This window comes from Haematobia irritans, chromosome 3, assembly GCF_050003625.1.
Source record: "Haematobia irritans isolate KBUSLIRL chromosome 3, ASM5000362v1, whole genome shotgun sequence".
Lineage (NCBI taxonomy): Eukaryota > Metazoa > Arthropoda > Insecta > Diptera > Muscidae > Haematobia > Haematobia irritans.
The window spans coordinates 19999590-20006660 of record NC_134399.1 but is presented as its reverse complement, the minus strand read 5'-3'; the positions used below and the strand labels follow the sequence as shown (position 1 = coordinate 20006660).

At 26.7% G+C, this 7071-nt stretch overlaps 1 protein-coding gene across 1 annotated transcript in view; it reads left to right on the top strand.

Moving 5' to 3' along the window:
- The first annotated feature begins 1255 nt into the window (after positions 1 to 1255).
- The window catches only part of vex (somatomedin B and thrombospondin type 1 domain containing protein vexed), a 673357-nt gene continuing 667541 nt past the window's right edge, over positions 1256 to 7071 (top strand). The window contains exon 1 of the mRNA XM_075300282.1: positions 1256 to 1387. The gene's annotated coding sequence lies outside the window, so the exon portion shown is untranslated. The remainder of the gene's footprint in view (positions 1388 to 7071) is intronic.

The following is a 7071-nucleotide window of genomic DNA, read 5'->3' as shown; positions in this document are numbered from 1 at the left end:
TAGAGGGTATAAAAAAACATTTTGCTCTTGAAACATATTTGAGGTTTTCATATGCCTTCTCTGCGAGCGTAGAGTTTGTTTTTCTTATATTGGATTTTATTTTAAAATCAGCTTATTCTACCGACGAATACTTTCTTAATTAATTAGGGAAAATTATAGAAATCAACCTATTACAAAAATTTATGTTTAGATACCTCTTGCAGTCGTAATACCAATTATCTTTTTTAAGAACATGTTTAGCAACATGTTGCTAACATACATCTATCACAGCTGAGTGATATGATAAAAATTCCGTAAGTCATATATAAACTCACCACCACTAAGCACATGCCAACAGTTTAGCGGTTATCCTGAGCGTGTAAGGATTCTCGTAATAACGAATGCGCGATTAAAGGATAAACTCTTATCGGCACTCGGGGCGATAAACAAAATTTAATGATATTCGAAAAGATAAATTGAGTTGAATCTGTTTGTCAATCAGACACGTGCGGAAATGTCAAATGATTGAGGAAATTGGAGTTTGAAGTGAATCAAAAGAAATAGGATAAAGGTCTATATGAAGTTTTTTTTTTTTTTTAATAAATAGAAGAAGAGCCTTTCGAGGTAGCTGTTAAGTTGAGGTGTCAAGAAAGTCACAAAAGTTGATATACCTATAAAAGTTAGATTTTTTATTCGTGTGGAAGATAAATTCTACAAATCATTACTTTATGGAATTTTGAAATTTTCTTGAGTGTCTTGGTTTAATAAAAAAAAAAATATTTAAAAAGTGTTTCTTGTCCTAAAGGATATAAACCTCGAATATCATAAGCAAAAAATTATTTTTAGCGTACATAAATATGCATAAATCCATGAAATAATTTAAAACAGATAAACCACCAAGTATTGAAGCTTATATAAAATAAAAACAAATTGATTTAATTTTATTGAAAAAAAAAAATAAAAATAAAAAAGTAAAACAAACTTAAAATTATACTACAATTATTAAAATTATAATAAATATATTATGAAAATATTTCATAATTTAAAGTGAAATCAAGAGTTCGTGTTTATCAAGCTGAAATTTATTTGTGAGAATATTAAAAAAAAAAAATAACCAAAATAAAATAAAATTATCGTAAACCTAATAGTGCTACATATTAAACATATAATATTATAAAAAAAATATTGAAGATATTACATTCGTGTATTGATTAAGATGTTCTTCAAAGTTTCTCAAAAAAGCATAAAAAACAAACAAAAAAATAGTGTTAATTTTAAACTGAATTATTAATTATAGCTGCCAATATTTCAATAATAATTGTTGTTTTTAATATTCTGAGCAGAGAATTTAAAAGTGTTTACAATTTAAAAACCATTCAACTCTAAACATAACTTCTACGTCGAATAGGTAAATAAGTGTACTTTTGAGGAAATATTAAAAAAGTGAACTTTGAGTGAATTCTAAAATTAAGGTCGATATTAAATTCGCATTAACGCACTAAAATAGCAACTTCTTCACAGTTACTTTTGTTCTAATAATTCATTTTAAAGAAATCAAAATTTTTAAATTTTTGCTTTGGATCATGCCACATTTTTTAATTTTTAATTAAATAATTTTATTTTGCTTTTAGAGATTTATTTTGGATTTTAGCTACTAAACTCGAACGTAGGTTTAACTGGCGGTCAGCATTATTTCAGGCTCACTTAGTGATAACTCACATTGTGATAACTTATTACCAACCTTTAGGAAGATCTGATTATATGACCGCCTTATACAAAAAAAAAAACAAGGAAATAAATTGTAAATTGGATTTGTGATATAAAAAGTGAAATATTTGGTTTTAAATTCCATGGAAATTAGTTTGCTTAGGTTAGGTTAGGTTAGGTGGCAGCCCGATGTATCAGGCTCACTTAGACTATTCACACCATTGTGATACCACATTGGTGAACTTCTCTCTTATCATTGAGTGCTGCCCGATTCCATGTTAAGCTCAATGACAAGGGACCTCCTTTTTATAGCCGAGTCCGAACGGCGTTCCACATTGCAGTGAAAACACTTAGAGAAGCTTTGAAACCCTCAGAAATGTCACCAGCATTACTGAGGTGGGATAATCCACCGCTGGAAAACTTTTTGGTGTTCGGTCGAAGCAGGAATCGAACCCACGACCTTGTGTATGCAAGGCGGGCATGCTAACCATTGCACCACGGTGACTCCCGTTTGCCTAATTAGTGTATTAGTGGAATATTTGCCAAAGCTAGAGCAGTATCCCAGAAGTCAATGATAAATTTAGAAATATTAAAAAAAAAACTTTGTTGCAAAATTGATGAAAATTTCCAATGACTCTATTTGAGAAAATCAGACGATACACGTTTTTATGGAAGATTTCAACTTACAGACACATTTTCTACACCCACCACCATAGGACGATTATGGGGGTATGATGAGTTTCCCAATCTGTTTTTGTGATATATCGAAATTTCCGACTATAGTCTATAAAGTTATTCGTTATGAAATTCAAGCGTGATAGTGTGATTAATTTATTTTTGGCTGGAAAATAATATCACCAAAAATGTTGCGAAATGTGAAGGCCAATTTTGATCGAAATAAACGCCGCAGTGGTAAAAAACTTGCTCGTAAGCTAAACATATAGCGAGGACGGTTGCAAACACGATTGCCACACGCAAAAAAATAATTCTTTCCTGCCAAACGAAATTTTAGACAAACAAAGATCGTTTCTCATTTGCTTTTCGCTGTAAGGAAGTTTTTTTTTTTTTTTTTTTTGAAGAAAAGTATATACTTTTTGCGATAAACGTTTATTCTTTTCCAGGATGTAAAAACAATTTCATAAAAACTAACTCCAAAAAACAAAAAAAAAACAAAAACAATTTTTTATGGCTAATTGCATTTTCCCTCACATCTTTCTCACTTTTACGAGGTTTTTTAGTTCTTAACACCTTTTTTGTTATACAAAAAATGTCGAAGAAATTTTTCGATTTTATAAATTTTTTCAATTTTACCTTTCGCCTGGACGGAGAATCGAACTGCGGACCATGCAATTTGTAAGTTTTAACAAACTTTCTTTATTTCTATAGACAATTTTGTCAAAATTTTATTTCTATAGAAAATTTTGTCAAAATTTTATTTCTATAGAAAATTTTGTCAAAATTTTATTCCTATAGAAAATTTTGTCAAAATTTTATTTCTATAGAAAATTTTGTCAATATTTTATTTCTATAGAAAATTTTATGATGTTTCTTTTTATATAGGAAATTTTTTAAAAATTTTATATTCGTAGAAAATTTTGTCAACATTTTATTTCTATAGACAATTTTGTCAAAATTTTATTTCTATAGACAATTTTGTCAAAATTTTATTTCTATAGACAATTTTGTCAAAATTATACTTCTATAGAAAATTTTGTCAAAATTTTATTTTTGTAGAAAATTTTATGAAGTTTTTTATATCTGTAGAAATTTTTATCAACATTTTATTTCCAAAGAAAATTTTCTGGAAGTTTTATTTGTATCAAAAAAAGTTTTTAAATTTTATTTCTATAGAAAAATAATTATAAAATAAGTTGTGATAAAAATTCTATAGACTTTTAAGCACAGTATTCGATTCCGAGCTTCTTGGAAAAATTCATCCGATCAGGTTGAAATTTGGTACGTGGTGTTAGTATAAAGTCTTGAACAACCATGCCAAAATTGGTCGATATCGGTCCATAATCATATAAAGCCCCAATTTAAACCGATCTCCAGATTTGGAGAAGTAAACCATAGCTCCTAATATCAGACATTTTTGCTGAGATTGTGACAAGACTCCCATAAACATGCACCCCTTTAGGTTCTTAAATATGGAAATGCGGTTTATGTCCTAAACCTATACCAATGATATCCCACAAATGTTTACTAATTCATAAACCCGACTTTCTATATCCATTATTTCATTTTTCCATATTGTGTTATATACCCGGTAAAATACTGATTTTTTTGTTTTTTGAGAAACAAAACAATTTTTACATAACACCGCAAATGAACTTGCTGTGAAGTAAATATGTGTATCTCTAGAGGAGCATTTTTGGATGTAGGAAGACCTTCCAACTTGTTTTATTGAGTACTACATATGGTATTATATTACCAGGAGGGATTTTTCAAATAGTTCTTGCGTACGTTTCTATTTCGGTCTGGTCGAATTTTCAACCATATATCCTTGTTTCTGATCAAATATTCCATATAAATCTAAATTTAAAAATTTTACATTTAATATTTAAGAAGAAAATATTTTAATTCCTTTATGCAAAAGGAAAACAAACTTAAATGGAATATTTATCTTTCATATTAAATTTCTTGATAAAAATCTTACTCATTTACTATGACCTTGAATTTTTCTGAATGCATTGTTCACAACACAAAAGTAATCTCTAAACAAAAGTACTATGAAAATAAATGGAAATCTTTAAAAAAAAATTCTACTCTACTCATCATACAATGACATTCACTTTAAGTTGTATGGGTTATTGGTGTTAAGAGAGTAAAAGTTTTCAAATTTAATTTTACAAGTTTAAATTTAAGCATTTCGATTTTCACATAGCTATGGCTGGTGTGAATGAGAATGTACGGATGTATGTGTGTATGTGTGTATGTATGTATGGGCGATGCTTTCTATGTGAATGTGTTGCGGTAATTGTCTTCCAAGAACAATCATTAATCATTTTGGCTTTTATATGCTTGTTAAGAGAAAAAGAGAATGGTGTTTAGTTGGCTACGTGAGTGTGTGTGCGTGTGAGCATTTGTGTGTTTCCTGATTGCATCAAATATACCGTTGTACTCGAGTTGTTGTGTGAGCGAATGTTTGTCTATGAGTGGGTGAGCAACGGTGTCAACTTTGTCATGTGGAATAACAACTTGTTTGTGTTGAACACAAACAGAGGAATACGAAGCAGCGTTGCCACAATGAATTTTTATTTTGGACCAACATTTTTCCCAAATTGGAACAAAATTCGTACCACAGAATATTTTTCCAAATTAAATTAAACCTCTAATGCCAAAGCCCGCCTTTAGGCGGGCTTCATTTAATAAGGAAGCTTTTAGTAAAATACACCTTAAGACAATAAAAATGAGTAAAATATAAAGAAAACTTATTTGAAACTATTCAAGAGGCTTTGCAGCATAAGCTGAATTTTACCGTATAAATTTTTTTTGCTTAACTCTCTTGCTTTTGTGTCGTTAACATTGAAAATTTAATCAGCTGGCAAACAATTGGAGCATTAGAGGGTTAATATCATTTAAAAGTTAAAAAATTTCCACAATTTTATTTCGATAGTAAATTTTTTGAAATTTTTATTTCTATTCAAAATTTTTATTTCTATTTGAATTTTAAATATAAAATTTTATTTCTATAGAAAATTTTGTCAAAATATTACTTCTATTGAAAATTTTCTCAAAATTTTATTTCTATAGAAAATCTTGTCAAAATTTTATTTCTATAGAAAATTTTGACAAATTTTTATTTCTATAGAAAATTTTCTCAAAATTTTATTTCTATAGAAACATTTTTAAAAATTTATTTTCTATAGAAAATTTTCTCAACATTTTATTTCTATTGAAAATGTTCTCAAAATTGCATTTCCATAGAAAATTTTCTCAAAATTGTATTTCTATAGAAAATGATCTCAAACTTTTATTTCTAGAGAAAATTTTGTCAAAATTTATTTTTTAAAGAACATTTTCTCAATTTTTTTTGCTATAGAACATTTTGCCAAAATTTTATTTGTTTGAAAAATTTTGTCAAAATTTTATTTCTATAGAAAATGTCGTCAAAATTTTATTCCTATTGAAAAATTTCTCAAAATTTTATTTCTATAGAAAATTGTGTCAAAATTTTATTTCTATAGAAAATTTTGTCAAAATTTTATTTCTATAGAAAATTTTCTCAAAATGTTATTTCTATAGAAAATTTTCTCAAAATTTTATTTGTATAAAAAATTTTGTCAAAATTTTATTTCTATAGAAAATTTTGTCAAAATTTTATTTCTATAGAAAATTTTGTCAAAATTTTATTTTTATAGAAAATTTGGTAAAAATTTTTTTTCTATAGAAAATTTTGTCAAAATTTTATTTCTATAGAAAATTTTCTCAAAATTTTATTTCTATAGAAAAATTTTTAAAAATTTATTTTCTATAGCAAATTTTCTTAGCATTTGATTGCTATAGAAAATTTTCTCAAAATCTTAGTTATATAGAAAATTTTGTCAAAGTTTTATTTCTATAGAAAATTTCCTCAAAATTTTATCTCTATAGGAAATTTTGACAAAATTTTATTTCTACAGAAAATTTTCTCAAAATTTTATTTCTATAGAAAAATTTGTCAAAATTTTATTTCTATAGAAAATTTTTTAAAAATTTATTTTCTATAGCAAATTTTCTCAACATTTTATTGATATAGAAAATTTTCTCAACATTTTATTTTAATAGAAAATAATTATTCAAGCTTCAAGCTGAATTGCTTCATCAGGAGTAGATGTATACACAACATTCAAATGGAAAACAACAACAACACATAAAGCTTACAACTAGAGTGGTATCACTACGTTCGTCTGTTACTTTTTATTGTACTCAACAGACGAACGTAGTGATACCACTCTAGTTGTACGCTTTATGTGTTGTTGTTGTTTTCCATTTGAATTTTGTGTATACATCTACTCCTGATGGAGCAATTCAATGTAATTGCGAAATATTGAAGAATAAAGAAACCAATACATACAAAAAACGATCTCAAGCTTGAATAATTATTTTCTATTGAATAAAAGAAAGATCGAATAAAATCAAAATTTCTAACATTTTATTTCTATAGAAAAGTTTGTCAAAATTTTATTCCTAAAGAACATTTTCTCAATTTTTTTTTTATTTTTTGCTAGAGAAAATATCAAAATTTTATTTCATTGGAAAATTTTGTCACAATTTTAGTTCTATAGCAAATGTCAAAATTGTGTTTCTATAGAAAATGTCGTCAAAATTTTATTTCTATAGAATAGTTTCTCAAAATTTTATTTCTATAGAAGATTTTGACAAAATTTTATTTCTATAGAATAT